Here is a 19,429-nt window from a genome sequence, read left to right as displayed (position 1 = left end):
TATTTGCACATCACTGGTGCAAGTATATTCTCATGAAAACGTTCTCATGCCATTTACTTCTTATTCCTACGTTTATACTTAATTTTTATATAGCATTATTATAAATACCAGTTTTCTCAATTTTACTGTGTGCATTGGTGTGTGCACGTGTATATGCACGCACATGTGTGTAGCATTCGCTTCTATAACCTTGAAGGAAAATCAACATAAGCAGGCATTCCAGTCTGAAATCACAAAGTTTTTAAGTACAGATCTGTAACACTGAACCAGGCAGCACGAACTAAAGACGCTGAGGCCTGGCAGATTTGTGGCATCCAGAGATTCAACCCTGTGAACAGCTTTAGAGAGTCTTCCAACGCTCAGAAAGTCAAATAAAAGTTCACTTCTGCAAAACATTCTGAAAATCCTGAGGAGGATAAAAGAAAGGACATTTTGTCAGCAATAAACCTGTGTAATATCTAAGAATGTTAAGTGCACCTTCGCTTTTTTTAATAGTATGAATAAAACACATTGGGGTAGATCAAAGTCAGGAAAAGTTCAGGTCTCAGCCACCTGGCTAGTACAATCCTTGTCCAAATTAAAAGATTAAGAGTTAAAATAAAGGAAATTACAAGCCTTCATGTAAAAAAATAAAAGCGAAGGGGGGTGGACGGACACATGATTAACACCCAGTTTTGGATTAAGACTTCACAGCCACAGCTCCTGTGGAGAGGTTCTGTACCACACACTAAGAAACACTCTCAAAAGCAGATTCTGATATATGACAGCGGTCAAAATGCTGTAAAATCCCATGCTACACATGCACACACAATGCTGTTAAGGGTTACAGCTGATGTCACTGGCTTGACAATCCAGCAGTTTGCGGTTTATGCAAATAGCCGGTTCAGGAACTTGCAATCAGTTTTTGTATAATCATGATGTATCTACAGTGTAATGTTCTCCGCACGTGCTGGAAACGTGTCCAGAATAACCGCGCAGGGCTTGGAGAGCTTTGCCTTCACAGACTTCTGGTGGTTCAGTTTACACCTGGAGCAGATACAGCATCTACGAACACAAATCTCTTCCTATTACAAACTTATCTGATTGCATGTGACTAAACATAAAATGCTGCATTCAATTACCTTGCTGAGGAATGTACTACACATTAAACTAGTAATTGAGAAAAGATTAACTAACTTCATGATTGGAAAGTCCTACCTTCAAAACGTACAGCCTCATGTTGTCTGACTTAAGCAATTAAAACTGCACAAAAGGAAAGATACCCATGGAAGCCTCTGGGGGGTGGAAATCACATGGGTTTGGGAACCTCTGGCAGCCACAGAAAAGGTGAAACCTAAATTTGGTTGATTAATCAAACCTAGCATCCTAAAAATGTTACTCAGATCCTTGACTTCAGTGGCTGAATCACTTTTTTGTGGACCACGAGGAAGTCCTTTAGCTTCCCCGGCTCAAAGAGAAGGGCTCATTATTAGAAGACTAACACATAAGGCAGGTATGGTCTGTAAATGTTCGTAATGATGCTTTCCCCATACACTTTGTGCTGGCTGCAAAGAACATTTCAAAGCCCAGCTGTCACCAACATCTATGATAACGTCTTCAAACACGTAGACAACACACACCCTAAAATCTGCCAGCAGCTGGTGTGAACAAGGAAAGCCAGAAGTCTGAGATGATAGTTCTGGAAGAATCGCTTGACATGTATGCTTTGCTGCTCAAGAGTTAAAAATAAAAATGGATGGGCACCAGAATAGAGATGAGTTGTTTAATGGGCAGACCTTGAGGTTCATTCTCAAGCTTGGACCCACTGAAACCAAAGGATACCTGGATTTATTGAATTGGCTCTAAATTCTAACAGCAAACTACAGGCCACAGTATTTGCCCCATTTTTGTGCAAGCAAACCTGCACACACAAATCAACCATGTTACATTTCCTTATATATTTTTACAAGCCAGGGTGAACATAGGAGTTCATGAAAATACATAAGATAATTGCAATGTATCTTCCATTTATCTAAGAAATTTGCGCCGAAAGTCTGCCTGGTTTCAGGTGTCTAATTCTGAATGACCTGATTTAAGGTTTATCATAATCTCTGCAAATAGGAAAAGAAAATTCTGTTATTTTTAACACATTCAAAACAATACCATCTTTATTTAAGATTCAAGATAATCAGATAGAATACGTCACTTTATTATTTTTTTTATGCAACCACATGCTTATATTTCATGAAGGAGCCAACTGAATAATTAAACCAAGATACATGGCTGAGATACTGAAGAGTAAATCCCCTTCTCTGCATAAGCTCTACTATCCAGGCAACCAACAGTAAGTATATTTTAATACTTTTACCTATAAGGGGAAAAAAAAATTAGAATAGTCACAGAAGCTCAATCCTTCTTTTCAAAAGCCTGCCAAAGTCATCTGAAACACATTTGTCAAACATGCATAGCAAAGAAAAATGCGGGACCTTCCTAGTATTTGGGAGAACATGAGGGAAGAGAGGAGGAGAGAAACCGATCAAATAAAACACAACAGAATAAATCAGATCACTTAAATGCATACGTCTTCCTCCATGGGCTCTTCTTACAAAATGTTCATCCAAGACGGAGTGTACACACACACGGGTGTGCACCAGTGAAAAGGTGGGATCCAGCCCCGCCAAAACAGGCTTGGCTACCAAACACACCGCTAGCCAGGCAGGATGGTGAAATTCCCTTTTTCCCCTGCTTTTAATGCAAGCAAACCAAAGAAAGTAAGGATCCTGCCCACCCTGGGCCCACAGCTGAAGGCAGTAAGCGGTCGAGAGGCAGCACGCAGGTTGGCTTCACGCAAGCGAGATGGGAGCGCCTGCACGGGGGGAGCCTCCCTCCTGACCCCCTCCCATGGCACCGCGTTGGACGTGGCACTGCCTTTGCACCCTGGGCGTGCAGAGCTGCAGGGTGCTGGCACGTAAGCGTGGGTCAGGGCCAGGTTAGAGATCTGCACGCGCCAGGATGCCCAAAATCGGTTCAAGTGCCCAAAAGAAGCGGCTTCAGATACAGAAAGTCAGTAAATACCAATTGTTTTTGTAACACAGCACTCTTGCAGAAGCGCCCATGTGCATACGCACACAACAAGGTAAATAAGGTAAGTTGAAGATCAACCGGTTGTGAGGTTTTCCTGGAAATGCAAATATACTTCTAGAAATCAGTCTTGATGTCTTTCCCTCCTCCAGAAAGTGTTATGCCTGTCCCAACAACCAGACGGTTTCCTGAAAGATTACTTTCACAACCATCACTACAACTAACAATCTTGGGACTGTTATTTTAACAAGTAAAATCGTATCACTTTGTCAACACAATGCTGATATGACTTAGAGTTTGGCTGTATTGCTTCCAAGGATATTATCAAAGAAGTGGCAAATTGAGCCTCAGGACCTTAGAAGAGTGATTCATATTTGCTTATAGCTATTTCAATCCTATCCGATGCAGCCACAGCTTGTTTTGGGGGGGCAGGGAGGGCGGTTTCAGGGCTTGCTTTCCTCATAAAGGCCATATGTGATGTGAGCCATGGGCACCTCAGGAGAGAAGATGGTCTGAATCTCCCCTCTCACCTCGCAATCAAGAAACACAATAGGAGAAGAGGCAAACCATACCAATCTGGGTCACATCAATCGAAAGCCCGTATAACACTGTGACAGTCACCCCCACTGCCCTATTTCATGCTGTGACCCCTATCACCCCGCACCGGGGAGGAAGAGGAGGAGGAACAGCAGCAGCAGGAATCCCTTCATCCCCTACGGCAGAGGAAAAGTAGCATCAAGATTACCTCGTTGTGCCACCTCCCATAGGAGCAAAGAGAAGATGCCCGTTATTTATGCCCTTAGCTCAGAGCTCAACATCAAATTAGGGTTCAGGATGAACGAGAAAGCCTAAGGGCCCACAAGGAGCGGGGCTGGATAGGGGCTGCCCCCGGCAAGATGCTGAGAAAACAGGGCTGCAAGAAAATCATCTGGGTCACGGTTGGGGCATCTGGTCTAGGGCTCAGTGCAAAGTTCAGGTTAGAGGTAGGGTTTGGGGGGACAGAAAGGTAAAGCATAGGGGCACATATAGAGTGGGGGCTCACCTCTGCCTCAGCAAGAGAGTCAGGGCTGCAGGACTTCATCTCCCACCGAACTCATCTCCGGCGTGCAGGCGAGATGAAAGCTGTAATTTGCCCCTCACAGCTGTCACCGTAGGTTGCAAATACCTTCGGGCAGACATCCTAAACTTCATTACACCTGACTAGCCTCGGGTTTTTAGCACAGCATCCCAAAACATTACCCTCTCCTGCGCCCCACACCTATTTTCAAAGGGGAAAAAAAAAAAAATATATACATGTATTCCAATGACACTTCATAACTTTGAGAAGCACATTCCTACACGCATGCTGTACCCTAACCTAGCCCAAAGCACACGGGCCACAGCTGCTAAAGGAGCTGAGGCGGGTACCCTGCTTGCAAACACCTTTATGTGAAACCCAGCCCTGAGACGATCCCACCCAGGGGCTCCCCCCCACCCCACTCAGGGACCCCCGGACCTCCTGGCCAGCACTGCTGCACTCCCACTTATTCAACTCCACTGCTGCACAGAGAGTTTTGCTTCTCCTGGGCTTCTCCACGGGAAGCTTAAGGCTGAAAGAAAGGTATGTGTGCCCAGTAGGTTGAAGAAACCTCAGCACTTCACTATTTTTAAGTTGACCTGTTATGCAGATATAAGTAAGTCCATAACTTGGGGTATCTGCCACTTAATTGCTGGTCACAGCCCTGAACTTCCAATCCGACCTCTTAAGACACAAAACCTGCATTAATTAGCTTTGCATCAGAATCAACTCAAAATGGAAAAAGGTGATCTATTTTCTTTTTGCTTGTTTTCTTCTTGATATGAAAAACTCCTTTCTTTTTAATACAACCATAATACACATGAAAACACACACACTCCCTCAAAATTAACTCTAAAGGTAGTCGTTAACGGCGAAGCAAGCCTGCCAACTGAAATTTCATCTAAATTACAAAAAGACTGAAAAATATTTTAAATATGTCTTCTCATTAAAGTTCACCAAATGCAGGTCACTAAATCCAACGGAATAGAAATCTGGGAGTAGAACTTGGAAGTTTGTTCCTTTCAAATTAAAAACTAGCAACTCTGTGTCTGGGGAAGAGTTGCACAGCCTCCACAACTTGCCAGCTAAAGTTCTGTGGTGGTTTTTGTTCTGTTTCTAAATACTTTATAAGATATTCTAGGTATAATCTGAATAATGATAATCAATGAACAAGGCACATGATAAAGGAAATGTTATTTTATCTTTGCTGATGATAGCACAACCCATCCAAGCATGTCCACACTCTTAAATCCTTCCACTGATCACCAAGTGTAAAAATGGCCTCAAAACCAACATTACTTTAACTCTCCTTTATCAGGTAGTAGCTGAACCATGACTCTGAGCACAGGCTAGCAGAACATCTTGCTCCAAAGTGATCAGAGAAGGAGCCTTGTTTATAATATGCATAATTTAGTCTTTTACATTAATTTTGAACACTGAAAGAAAACCAAAGAAAAAATAATTAATCTATTATACTTTTGCAGTTTTCATTCTTTAAAAAAAAAATATTAATTATGTGCACCAAGAAATATAACGACCATAGGAACAAAGCTACAGCGCATCAGCTTCCATGTTTCCAGACATTATCAGCGCTTTCAAGTGGTCAGATTTCAATAAGGAAATAGCTTCCTATGCTTCCACCACTTCCTTGTAGCTACATACTTTCCTTATAGGTGCAATTAACTCTGGCAACACACGAGTCCGTATATTTAATGCAAGCCAGAACTGCAAGCTACATTTTTTACACATAGCCCTCAAAGAAAGAATTAACAACTACTCAGAAATAAGCTAAAATGATGAGCTTAATCGCATTCATTTGGGGAAGAAGAATAAATCTGGCTATTCTTCAACTATCATTCTTTTAAATTATAAAGTATAAAAATCATTAAGATGTCTTGAACTCAGAAAGACACCATTAGCTTCAGAAGAGCATGAGTTTTAGGCATATGCTTTTACCATAGCCTACCTATTACATGGGGTAGAATTCAATAACATGCAAGTAGGAGTATGTTCCACATTTTGACACTTTTAAGGAAATTGCCCTGCATTACTCAAACCTCCTTATCCAATGTTGATTTAGTAGATCATTTATTTATAATATTTGATATAAAATATTCAGTAAAATCTCAGGTTACTAAGACTCCAGCCTTGCCCACTGTAGATGAAATTTACTTAGTTTTTAAGTCTTCTTCTCATTGAAAATCATGACAATTGAAACAAATTCTCTACAACGCCTCTTGCATTACTTGATATATCAAATTCTACTTAACCTATGCCATCCTGAATCTCACCTTCTGCTATAAGTTGCACAGCTAGAGCAGTTGCCAGAGATAAAAGCTCACAGCTCTTCACTGCCAAGAGGCTTGTAAATTCTGAGACTGGACCAGCCACTACATTATTAAAAAAAAATGGACACTATTTGGATCTGCATTACTTCTCAGCACAGAAGTAGTTAAAATAAAATACCAAATATTAAATACCAAGCATTTCTGTCTCAGAATCCAGCACTACACAGATGAACGAGGCAGTTCACACTCCTCTGACCCATAGCAAAAGAAATCAAGACTTGCATTCAGATCATGCTTGGAAATTTTCTCTGGTATTATTATAACAATATATTTCTATTTAACTCCTTTGCCAACTCTGACTGGTATTTTCTGACAAGAATCTCATTCATCAAAAAAAAAAAAAATAGAATCCTCGTCAGCTGAACAAAAATGTTTCACGAAAACATAACGGATCCAAATAGCTAGTGAGGAAACACAGACCCTAATGCTCTGGTTCCCACCAGCTTCCCTGGCAAGCCGAGGAGGGACCCAACCTCCCTGGCTTGGAAAGCCTGCATCAACTCTGGGGTCTGCAGCAGGCAGCTGCCCAAACCAGTCCGGGGGGAACACAGCCGAGGGGTTTTAGAGACAGACACCCCCAGTTTGCAAGACGCAAGGTGCTGCAGACGCGAATCGTGCGCCAAGCAGCTTGTTTCAGCAAAGGTGGCACGGGCAGCGGCAGGACAGCAGGCAGCCGTTTGCGGTGCACCGAAACCAGAGGGGAAGGGAGAGGTGGAGAAGCCCTGCACGGGGCAGGTTAGAGGTTAGTATCAAACGCGACTTGCTATTTGAGTGGGCTCCAGGACTGCTAAGAGCCACGTCAACCCTGCGCTGCCTCTGAGCTGTGGCACGGTCCCGCTTTTGGGACCCGAGTTGGTAGTTCTACCTTACGCTACGTAAAAGCGCCGATTTACTCTGAGATGGCTCGGCAAGCTCTGAAGCAAGAAGGCGCTGGGGAGACTGGTCTTAAATTCTCCCTAAACCTTTCCTTGCAAACCCCGCCACGCCACTAGATATACGTATCTGTGGTTTGGGAGTGCTTCCGAGCCCGCGTAGGCACCCCGCGCCATGGTCCCGACACTGCACGGCGGCCAGACCGCAGCACGCCGGCCTCGCCGAAAGGCCACGGGAGCAGATGAGCACCCCGCTGCGGTGCACGGGGGCCTGCCACCGCTCCTGAGCACCAGGAGGGATGAAGATCCGCAAGAGATGTCCTCCTCAGAAGTCAGCGCAGGCAGAGCTTAACGTATACTACAGCAGGAAAAGCTACTCCAACCACCAAGGCAGGAATAGCTAGTTCTGAGGTTTTTGCTTATCGGTCGGTTGTTTAGAGGGCGAAGGGAGAAGAGAGATACAAGGAAGGGGAAAGAAAGGGGTTTTTTAATGGGCCCAGTGTTAGCTCCTCCAGAGTTCACACTTCAAAAAAGAAAAAAGAAAAAAAAAAAAAAAAGCATCATGGTACTTTGCCAAGATGACCAATATTTCTGAAGGAGTTGCTTTTGAAATCATTTTAATGAAACGAGCTTAAAAGCATGTGTGTATTCAGAATCAACGCTGGCTCTTGATATTAAAACCTTATCTCCCTTCCCCCCTTCCTGACCCACCATTAAATACAATTAACTCCCATTTTCCTTCCAATGCTTTATGCTTTCTTGGCAAAGACCAGGCTGCAAAGCCTATCAGAAAGCAGAGAATGGAGGAAGGAAGGATGAAACACAGCAGGAGAGTTGTGCACAAAGCTGATGATTTGAACACAATTTAGCTTACAGTTAACTCACAGCAGGACTTTCATAATGTTCTTTATCACCTATGAAGCCATTTCCTCATTACTTATTATCATTAACCATAACAAGACAAGGAAAGATGTTTCTGCACAAAATGGAAAACCATTAGCATAGAATCACAAATCAGCAAAAGTTCAATAAATTTTAGAAAAGAAACCGATTCTTGCTTCTGTTCACTAGAGAAAAGAAATAACATTACATCCCACTGAAGGTGATCTGTAGCAACAACCCCTAACATCCTGTGCCAAACTTTCACTGGACTCAACCGAGCTTCTCTCAGAGGGAAACCAAAGAATCCCATCCAGCCTGCACCCTCTAGTTCTCACTCTTGTCTCACACAGCACACATTTATACTCTCTGTCCACTCTGTTACATTTACATATGGGGAATTCACCTACAAAGAATAAAAGAAATCAGTGTAATACACATTTCAACTTTGCTCTTTCCTGGAATCCACTGCTTATTGCCATTTTTTCAAGCCACGGACAGCAGAACAATTCGCAGAGTCGTAGGGATCTTCCATAGCATTCATTTGTACTAATGCATGATGGAAAAATTGGTTTCACCATCACAGACAAGAAATCTGCCTCAGTAGATAAAGACAACTAACCCATGAAGTCAAGAGTCAAAAATATTTCAGATACAACCACAGGTCCACATGAAGTTTCCTCTATCTGATCTTGGACTCTGCTCGTACATGGCAAAGGAAAAACAAGCTGATAACATTTGTGGTGTCTTACTATTGAAACCAAGTTTGTGTGCACCTGTGAGAAAGCAACAGGCAAATTGCAAACCATTACCCGTCTTTCCCAACTGAAGGTATTTTCTTCTGCAATGAACGGAAGTTTGAAAAGAACTACCTCTAGGGAGAATGGTAGAGTCTCACCAAGTCAGAGGTATGTGGGAAAGATAATAGGCAAGAAATCAGACTTTTTGTATTTCTACAAAATAACATTTTGAGCTTCGGAGAAAAAATCCAAATTTCTGAATATTGATGCCAAAACAAAGAGAATCTATCTACAAGTAAGTAACAACCTCACTGCAAAACCTGGCCATTAAGCTTCATCCCTTCTTCTAATCCCCTGTACTATTCACTTCTTTCAACTGACTGTTTCTTCTCATTTGACCTGTTTAACCTCACTGTTTAAGCTTTCTACTCCCAGAGCACTTCTGCTGCTCTCTCAGCTCACAGACAGGCTTCTATTTGAGCTATTCTCAGCCTGGAGGAATGTTAATTGTTGTAGAAATTACACTGTAAAAACGAATGTCATAAAAAAGAGCTGAGCAACAGAAACTCAACCCCTAGTCCAACACATTCAGCTCCATTTCTATCATTGAAAAAATACAAAAGAAATCCAACCAGAAGCTTTGCTTTCACGTAGGAAAAAAGGAAAAATGTAACAGAACTGAAACAAAGTTGAACACAGCAAAAAAAAACTTCTGTGGAGATGAAATGGCACAATGCAAGTACACGAGGAAACCACAAACAGAAATCTTGGCACAGATTAAACTCCAAAAGACATAGATATGATTGTTTCAAAAAAATATAGCTCATCCTAACACAAGAGGTTTATTTTTCCTTATTGTGCTAATAGGCATTTGCCCCAGCTCCCTCTTACATGTACACACTGTGGAAAGACCCATTAGTTAAAAAAAATAAATTAAAAAATAAATAAATAAATAAATAAATAAATAAATGAACCAACACTTATGTCCAGACACGCCTCAAGAATTAAAACATCTCTCTATGTAAAACAAAATAAAAGAGTACATTTTTATAGTATAGTTCTGGTAACTTCATTCAATGGACCTTCATGAACTTCGGTAAAAGACACATGTAAGTGGCCAAGAACGCTATTCTAGTCATACATTCGTTGCACGAGTCGTAAGGCCAGGCGCTACCGGGAACCAGTGACCGAGGAGTCGGAGACAAGGCAGCGATGCCAAGAGGACTGGTGGAGTCAGCAAACAAGACAGTGAGGCTCACCAAGGTTTCCACAGGAAAAAACAACAAGAAGTACTAAAGTGGTTTCTTCTGGGAGACCCAGTAGTTAGAGGCGAACCTTTTTTAAGCTCAGTGGAAAAGACACACGCATAAGGCACCAGTAAATTACAGAAGCCATTACACCAACCTGCCACAGCTGCAATGTTGTGGCCTCTTCACTGGCCTGAATCCTCAGCTTCTGCCTCCGCCTCCTCCCACCACAAAATCCTTTCACTAAATGCTAGACGAGTTCGTGGCCTCACCACAGTCCAACAAGAAGTAATTTGCTCTCCAGCTTCTCTCCAGCTACAAGTAGTACACCAGATTTTTAGATTGCCTTCGAGTCTGAGAAAAAAAGGAGCTCCCACCCTAGATAAATAAATCTCCTGCTGCAACCCCCAAGTCAGAACAGATCAGGAGGGCCAGGTCTGCAGCTCTGACCTGAGCTCAAGGCTCTCACAAAGACACTTGGCACATCAGCATCAGTGAAAAAGCAGAGGGTAAAAGAACATGCCACTAGCATGGCCTTTCCTATAACCTTATAATGAACGATGCCTCAGACAGAAATGAGCGTCTTGTCAGCGGAGGCACTATTTCCCAATTTCTTTCTCGCTTAGAGAAGGCTTTATTTTAATATTCTCTTTTAACTGCTTAATGGGAAACCAGCGTATCTGCTATACCTCAATTCTCTAAATTTTGCTTGGTTACAAGAGCACCTCCCTGCGCAGGACACACTGCACACCCTATTCAGGAGCCGACATGTTGGTATGTTGGTGGGTTTTGACAGAGTTGAACTTTTCCCCTTTCATTTTCTTCCTTTGAAGTCTTAAGAGAAATACATCTATCACTTTTTTTACCATAAATATAGAAAAGCTCTACAGGTAATAGGTTGACTCCCAGCTATGGGTTTTCTAGCAGACTTGATGCTCTATGGCCAGGAGATATTTCCTGCCCGAATCCATGCGGGACTATCGGTGCTGACTCCACAGACCAATTCCCTCTTCATTGGCAATTCATCCTGATACTATTCTGCCTCCAGTGGATCAGCAACTGTATAAACTTCCCCCCCCCCCCCCCCCCGCCAAAAAAAAGTAATTTTTACCCTGCTACTGTTTTATCAATCACAGAACGAGACATTGCACGTGTATGTGTGTGCATGCAAGGGGGGATTGAATCCCCCCCCTCCCACCCTTATGTCTTTTATTAGTGCTGCAAAAGCGGAGTATCAGCCAGGCCGTTTCTTTCATCACATCACATCGCTTGCAGACAATCAGTTGTACTCGATAACAAGCTGTCGTAACTTCTCCTTTCAGAAGGGTACCGGTTTGTCTTGTCACTGCCCCTTCCGAGACTGTCTAGCCTAACCTTGAAGGGGGAAGGTAAAATAAATGGCATCTCTGTTTGGGTTTGCCTTCAAACAGAAGGCAAAGAGGGGAAATGGCTGGGATCTGATGCGCCACGACATGAAAATATTAAGTGAAATATTTCAAACCTCTTCCCAGGTAACTTCATAAGAGACTATTTCAGACTTGAAAGCACTGTCTTGATTAAGCTACCTCCACTGGAAAAAAAAAAAAGTTACTTCAATCAAATCAAGTGACTGTGGAAACCTCTTTTAAATACCACTGCCTGCAATCTCACCGAGTCCCAGGCACAGTTCCCAAAGACTTCAATAAAACCTTTGTCTGGGATAAGGAGTGCCAGATCTGGCCCACTTTAATACATTAAGTCTGTGGTAGGTGAAAAACTGAAACACGGAGCGGTTGTGAAACTACCCTCATAGCCAAGGAGATAAGAGAAAACGGCACTCACCCTTCCCCGCAGTGGGAGCATACAGAGGGTGGATGGGAAAGTTAAAGAGGAGGAGGGAGCAGGATTTTTAGGCCAAAAAGTATTTAATAAGGATTGCGGTATGCTTGTTAGAGAAGTTGGCTGGAGTGGAAGGCTGAGAAAGCGTTCAAGGACGTGTGTATGTGTGCGTGTGTGTGTGAGTGTAAGGGCCAGGCCTATGCAAGTTCACAAAGTTTAGTCAATTCTCCTGCCAACTCTTCCAGGCTTGAGGCAAATACAGATAACCTTGGCTTAACCCAACTCCAAGCAAACCTTCCCTTCCCACCCCCGCCCTCAATTACCAAGCTTCAATCCAAAGTGCCTAAAAATAAACTATGAAATCACTTCAGATACAGGTCTAGTAATGCACTTTTCCATAAACTTCTCCATATCACTGAAATACTCCAAATCTCATTTGTTAAAGACCCGATTTGTTAAAAACAAATAAATGTACAGGAGGGGTGATGTGGCTTAACTTGCAGCAGGTCTTTACGCTTGCATCACAGTTTTTCTACTCCCACAGTAAGCGAGGGAGTCCTGACTGCGTTATTGTTACCTGCTGCTGCTTTTAAGATAAGCAATGCTAAAATAGCTAGTTGGATTACTTTTCAAATAAGATAGGTTTCTTGCGCAGCAAAACTAAGGCTAATGCACTTATTTCAGAATTTCAGGATCTTTTTTCTCTCCCTATCCCCCAGCTGTGAACATCCATCCTCATGGCAGTCTCTGACATCAAGACCACCCAGATTCATCTTTGTCTTTCAACCATCTGCCTCTGCTGTGCTGAGATAAAAATCTCAACAGAGACTTTATTATTATTTTATCCATAACTTGTCTAAACCTTCACCTGCAAAACACTGACTCACTCCGTCTTTAAGCACCTGAAGAATGTAAAGGAAGAGAAAATAACTCATGGGCATGCGAGCTAAACAGGCAACAGCATAAACTTGCAAGTCAAACAATAAAAATCAGAGCAACAACAGAAGTTTTTACAGCAGATGAAAATTCAAGTCCTAAAAATAGCAGCCAGAGGAAGCTTGGCTGATCTATTCCTTTTTACCATATTGCTAGCTTATCATCAGATGATAGCAATATTTACCTTTATTAATGCCTCATCAACCCCATATTAATAGCTTTGAATACTTGAAAACGTTAGTACCCCTCCATGGCCTGCGGCAAGGCAGGGTGGGGGGGGGGCGGGAATGGGACACACCAAAAAAAAAAAAAAAAAACCCAAAAAAAAAACCAAACAACAAACCACACCACAATTTTAGGCAAGAATCTCTGAAGAAAACAAGATATTGGCAAATAGACAACTCTTCCACTCAGGTCTTAGTAGGGAAGAAAGCTGATGTAAACTACAACATTGCAAAACATTACAAGTCTTAGTAAAAAGCTGGTGGATCACTAAAAGTCATCACTTAAAACTTATCACATGAACTTTGATGCTACAGCATGCTCGCTTTTCCCTCGTGACTGCTGCATCAACCCCCATTGCCAAAGCTACCTCAATGACAAATTGAGACATCTCTCCTTTGGATATAATTCCACGGTCAGGGTCACAAAAGATTGTGTTAAGAAATAGGAAGCAAAAACCACTGGCTTTCATTTTGACAATTAGTATTCTATGTATGGAAGAGCCTTCTGCCTGAGCATATTAGCAGATCACATCTTAACGCTTGCTGCCTTGCTCAGTGGAATACGTTAATGGTGGCAACGTACAAAGGTTTTCTGCTGCAAAGGAAGCCAACGGTGCTGTCCCGCTAAAAGACAGTGTCAGACATTTGAAAAGACAGAGCAATCTCTTAAAAATATGTATTAAAAAAACCAAACACAACCCTTCAGATTACAGGAAAACCTTCACCCATCAGTTTGTCACATCAATATGATAAGATTATCACACCAGAATGAGTGTGTTCCATTAGCACACTGGAAGTGGACACTTGAACAGTTCTCTTCCAGACCTCTAATGTCATTGAAATTTAGCACCAGAAATAATTACCACGGTTTGAACGTTCTAAGAGTCAAACGTAGTATCAAAAGGCTAGTGTAAGTACCTTGACTGCATGAAATATTTCTATAGGGCTGTTTCCAAAACTATTTTTGCTGAATTTTCATCACATAGGAAATTTAGGCCTGCAACCCCCGCTCCCAATTTGAGTAAGAAGAAACAGCAATGGCATTACCAGAGGGCAGCTGCTCCAAGCTGTGATCATCTCCATGCCCCAGCTTCTGGGGAAAGCAAAACAAACCATATTCAGTAAGGGTGAGCCAGGAATTCTTCTCCCGCTTTGTTCTTAGCAATAGAAATGTAATTTGCTTTTTTGTCATTCAGATTATCATGAGGGGATCATCAGTTAAAAATCCACTGTAAATCCATGGAACACAAGGCATTTATGGTAATATGGTAGCACAATGAAGTCTACAGTTTACCCACTGCTATCCACACTTACTTTAACTTACAGTAAAACCTAAGTGCTTCATATCAACTCTGTTTCTGCAAGTACATAACCAATACACATTCATTAATTCGTGGTACTTTGGGGGGGGGTGAGAGGAGGAGAAAGGAGAGGCAAGGCATAGTCTTCCCTGTCCTGCTTTCTCAATCAATGCATTTAACCTCTGCTACTCAGTCTTCTGCAGAAAATGGATACGGTTGAAAGTGTTTGGAATAACAATATCTCCATATGTAAATGACAAATGCTGATTTCTTTCAATAGAACAGGGACACAATTCTATCATCATTTTCTCAAGGAAGTGAAGTCCTCAGCTGTATTGGGTAAAGCAAGGATAAGTATTTAGCATATTCCTGCTTGCAACACTGAATCTGTCGACATACACATACAACAGGATCTACTGCAAGCCTGAATCTAAAGCAAACATTCAAGAAAAGGTGAATATTGGGTTGTTTAATTTTTTTTCCCCCCAGTAATTACATACTTGGACACTGTCTCTTTTCTATATGCGCTGTCCTTGTATTTGTGATTTTGTATTTTGGGAGGAAAAAACACAAAGGTATTCAGAATGATTCTCTGCAATTATTCATTATCATTCCAGAAATAAAGAAACATTTTCAACTGATCAGAAAACCTCAGTGAAATCAACTTATCATTTTACTAATTCTTCGTTTAGTTTAAGTAAATAAGTAGGCTTCATGTGAGGTTACCTCCAGGGTTTATTCAAGTCACATCTGACATTAATGTTTTAGCCAAACTCATTATGCAGTGATTTTCATGGCCTTCCTCAGGAAAAAAAGGCAACCTCAAAAGATTTGGGAAAGGCAGACTGTGTGCTTTCACAATCCTGGGAAAAACTTGGAGTTGTCCCACAGTGCAATTAAAAAAAAAAAAAAAAAAGCAAGCCAACACTCCCTCTAGGAGTGATGCAGAATTCCCAGCCTCCCAGACCTCGCCTGAGCAGAGAGAGCAAGTCCAGATGGCACCCAGATTTTCTGCTAGTTCACAGGCCCAAACTAAGCTCAAAACAGGAAAAAATACAGCAGGCCTGATACATACAGATTTCAGCCCCGGGCTACGTGCTGCTGTAGCTGCTCCTCATATAGTCAAGGTGATCAAAGACCTGTTACCACACAAAAAACCCAGCACATCTATCACTGAACATATTCCCCTACAGAAGAAATGAGTACTTTGAGAAAGCAGGGAGAAAACAGAGAAAGCAAATACACTGTAATTATAAAAATCTTACTGTGAAAAGTAATATTTTCACAGACCGCTTCAATAAGTGGAAGGACAGGTTTGCAGGAATTTAAAATCTTTCACCTGTAGTGCTAAGAGCCCAAACAAAAGACCACTGTTCTGTGAGGGCGGGAAAAAAAGCCATAAAGCAAAACCAGTTGAATTTCTTAATCCAAGCTGCCTGACGGGGAAAAGGTAAGACAGCAGGTAAAATGATTAAGTATATTACTTGAAAATATTTCCTTTTAATAAACCAAAAGAATTTTCAGGAAAAAATTTTAATAATGAACATATATCTTAAGATATAAAGCTATATCAATGTAAGCATCCTTCCCAAAACGAGAACCAGCTTTAGTGGAAATGTTCCTTCAGAGGCATCATCTTTACCATGTGTTTGTCCCGGGCTTATCATAACTGCAACAGTGAAAAACCTTCTATAACACACAATTTCTATTCCATTTCCTACTTGTCATGAACTTTCTGAGAAAAATGGCTGTTCTGATCTTTGTTTTCTCTATTGGTTCCAACTTCTTTGCAGCCCACCAAAAACACTGCAAAAAGATCTTCTGTTACACTGCTTTAAAGGCTGATTTCTCATAGCAGAAATAGAAACAGTAGCGTGGAAAATCCATAAGACACCAGTAGCTTCCTTGCCAGTCCACAAATGGTGAAAACAAACAGGGAATAGAGATTAAAAGAGGATGGGCAGAAAAAGACTTTTGACTCTCTTTAACAGAAAACTGAGCTGCTTTGTAAGCAATGCTTTTCACAAAATACATTTGCTTTCTATGAAAATTTTCAGTTTTTCGTTTAGACATCAAAAAAACCCCCAAACAAACAGTATTTTAAGCAGAACCCAAAATGTTTGCATTTAGAAGCTCATGCTTTTATTAAGTAGCAGCCTTTTTTTTTTTTTTTTCTCTCCACAGCATAGGCTCCACTCTAGTATGTTAGATTTTCATACACACCATTTCCTTTACCAGGGGGATGAAACACAATGCTTCACCAAAGGTGTACTCTGATCAGCATCCTATTCTACAAAGAAAGAGCGAGCTACACTCCCATGGGGCACGGCTGCAGCAAGTTGCAAATCTCAGTTTGTAAACATACTGCAGAATTGAGACAACAATATAACACGATACTACAAACAATGTCGAGTTAGAGACATCCGAACGCTGAATTCCTCAAGGGAACTTCCTGCAGGTCAACCAAAATGCACCCTGGTACGAAGGGGAACGTGCAGCTGCCCTTCACCTTCTCCTCTTTCAATCACTTCTTTCTTGTGATGCCAGGGTGTCACCTTTGGCTTTGTCCTCTGCCCACCTCCACGCACCCAGGACCGGCTCAAAATCCTGCCTGCTTTAACGTCTTTAGTGCCTTGCCTTCCCTTTCTATTCGTAAAACCAAAACGCTCATCTAGGCCCTCATTATTGTTGCCGAGATGCGAGATAATCTCCTTCCTTCTGGCCGTGACAGAAGCAATCTTGCCCCCTGAAATCCATTCAAAATGCAAATGCAAAAATCATCTTTCTGGATTACTGCCTCAAGCACATTCCCCCTATTTCATCCTGCCAGTCCTCCTACTGGCTCCCCCTTTTTCTACTACATTAAGCACAAATTGCTTGCCTTCATTTTAAGAGTTGTTCTTAGACGGTGACAACTGATCCAAACGCCCTACACATCTACTTAAAACCCAGGTAATGAAGCCTAATAACTATGTACAAAATCTCTTATGTAAGGAGTAGATAGCACTTGATGCCGTGCACTTTAATAACCAATTCAGTGGAGTATACCTTCTCACAACATAATCTGTGGCACATGGCTGAAGTACTCTTCATCATCTTTCTGCAGGTTGAGCCTGGTACAGGCTTTTAAAACAGCTGCCCTTCTGAACCGTTTTACAACAGACTATTGGGCTTCCAACAAAACCGTTCCGGTATGCAGGAAGCGCTGTGGGATCTTCTTGGTAAGAAAGAGCATTCAAAAGCCGAGAGCATTCACAGCAAACCTCACAAAAATGGCAGTTTGGCTTTTCAAGTCCTTTCTCCCCTCAGAGAGAGACTCCCCAGGAAAAACTTCCATCTCCTGTGATGCACTGCCTCTGCTTATCAAGCTGGTATCATTTGAAAGAGGTAATTCAGGCTCCAGGAGAAACAGTAACATATTGCACTTCACTACACAACAGCACGTGGTTTTCATTCCACAATAATCAAGGTCCACTGCCTGTAGGTATTAAAGCATTTTTTGCACCATCCCCTAGACCCTTTACACCTAATTCCCCACCCAAAAAAGGCAATAAGAGTGTAGATGGACAACATGGAATTCCAGTTTATCTCCAAACTAGGGAACCAAGAGCAATTTGATTTTCAGGGTCTGCACACCCACCACGCCTGCAGTGCAACCCTCTGGCTGGTCAAGCCCCAAGCACGCATCAGTTCCCCAAACCTTAGACCTGCCTGACCTGGCTTGCACAGAAAGGAAATCCAAAGTGTTCAAAGTTCAGACCAAAAGAGAGTTGGGGCATGTTCTAACACGGTTTCCACAGACCCTTTTAGGAGGTGCCGTAGTCTCTTTGGAAAAGTCCAACAGGTATATAAGTTAACCCACACCTTTATTAAATGGGCTAAAGAATTTCCCAAGGAAATAATGGTCCTCTATTGCATAAGTGAAGGAAAGCTGAAAGATACATAACAAAGCAAAAAGAAATCCCCAGGCAAGCATACGAGCACGCACACCAAAGAGAAGCTTGCACCCAGGAACTGTTTTAGAAGACAGCACCACACAACTCACCAGTAGGCTAAGTTTCACATGAGCACAGACTCGGGATTTAAACAAACTCTGCATAGTCAAGCCCTTGGGGCCCAGGAGATGTACCCAAAAGTGGTGAGGGAGGTGATCAATGCCATTTTGAGGCTGTCTCAATAATCTATGAAAGGTCACAACAACTGGGAGAGGTTCTCAAGGACCAGAAGGAAACAAATGCCGCTTCAAGAAGGGCAAGAAGGATCTGGGCAACTACAGGTCAGTCAGCCCCCACTTCGATCCCTGGGAAGGTGATGGAGCAAGTAATCCTGGAAAAGATTTCAGAGGGATCTCAGCAGGCTGGAGAATGGGGTGACAGGAGTCTCATGCAGTTCAAAGGGAAATGCCAAGTCCTGCCCCTGGGCAGGAATAATCCCAGGCACCTCTGTCATATGAGGAGACACCAAGAGAGCTGGGACTGTTCAGCCTGGAGAAGACGACTCAGGAGGATCATATGAGCAACATCGCACCAGGGAACACAACGTGTGAACAGTAAGGAGGGCAGGCAGGTAAGGAAGGCTGACACAAATTTCAAGACAATTCTAAGTAACCACTGGGGATCTCCTATTGGAAGTGCAAGAAAAGCAGAAAGCTGTAGGGTTTAAGATGAGGGGGTTTCCCATCAAAAATCAAAGCTCTCAGTTTACGATTAGTGAAACTAATATATAGCTGCAATGACTGCAAATAGAAATGTAATATATTAGATTTTACTCATTTAGTTTTTTCTAATCACACCTAATACATGTTTTATGAAGACAGCAATTACATTAATATAGCTTAACTGTGTTTCATATCATCTTACATTGGCCTTGCTCTAAAGAATCCAATTCCCTCATCTCAACATTTCTACAAAACTAACTTCATGGAACGGCATCCATCGGTAGGAAATA

The 19,429-nt window shown here is 42.1% G+C and overlaps 1 long non-coding RNA gene across 1 annotated transcript in view; it reads right to left on the bottom strand.

Moving 5' to 3' along the window:
• The window catches only part of LOC115353103, a 70,626-nt gene that overhangs the window by 27,761 nt on the left and 23,436 nt on the right, over positions 1–19,429 (bottom strand). The gene's annotated exons all lie outside the window — the stretch shown is intronic.

Source organism: Aquila chrysaetos, chromosome 18 (genome assembly GCF_900496995.4).
Source record: "Aquila chrysaetos chrysaetos chromosome 18, bAquChr1.4, whole genome shotgun sequence".
NCBI classification, from domain to species: Eukaryota; Metazoa; Chordata; class Aves; order Accipitriformes; family Accipitridae; genus Aquila; species Aquila chrysaetos.
The sequence above is the reverse complement of the archived record's forward strand: the minus strand, read 5'-3'. Positions and strand labels throughout refer to the sequence as shown.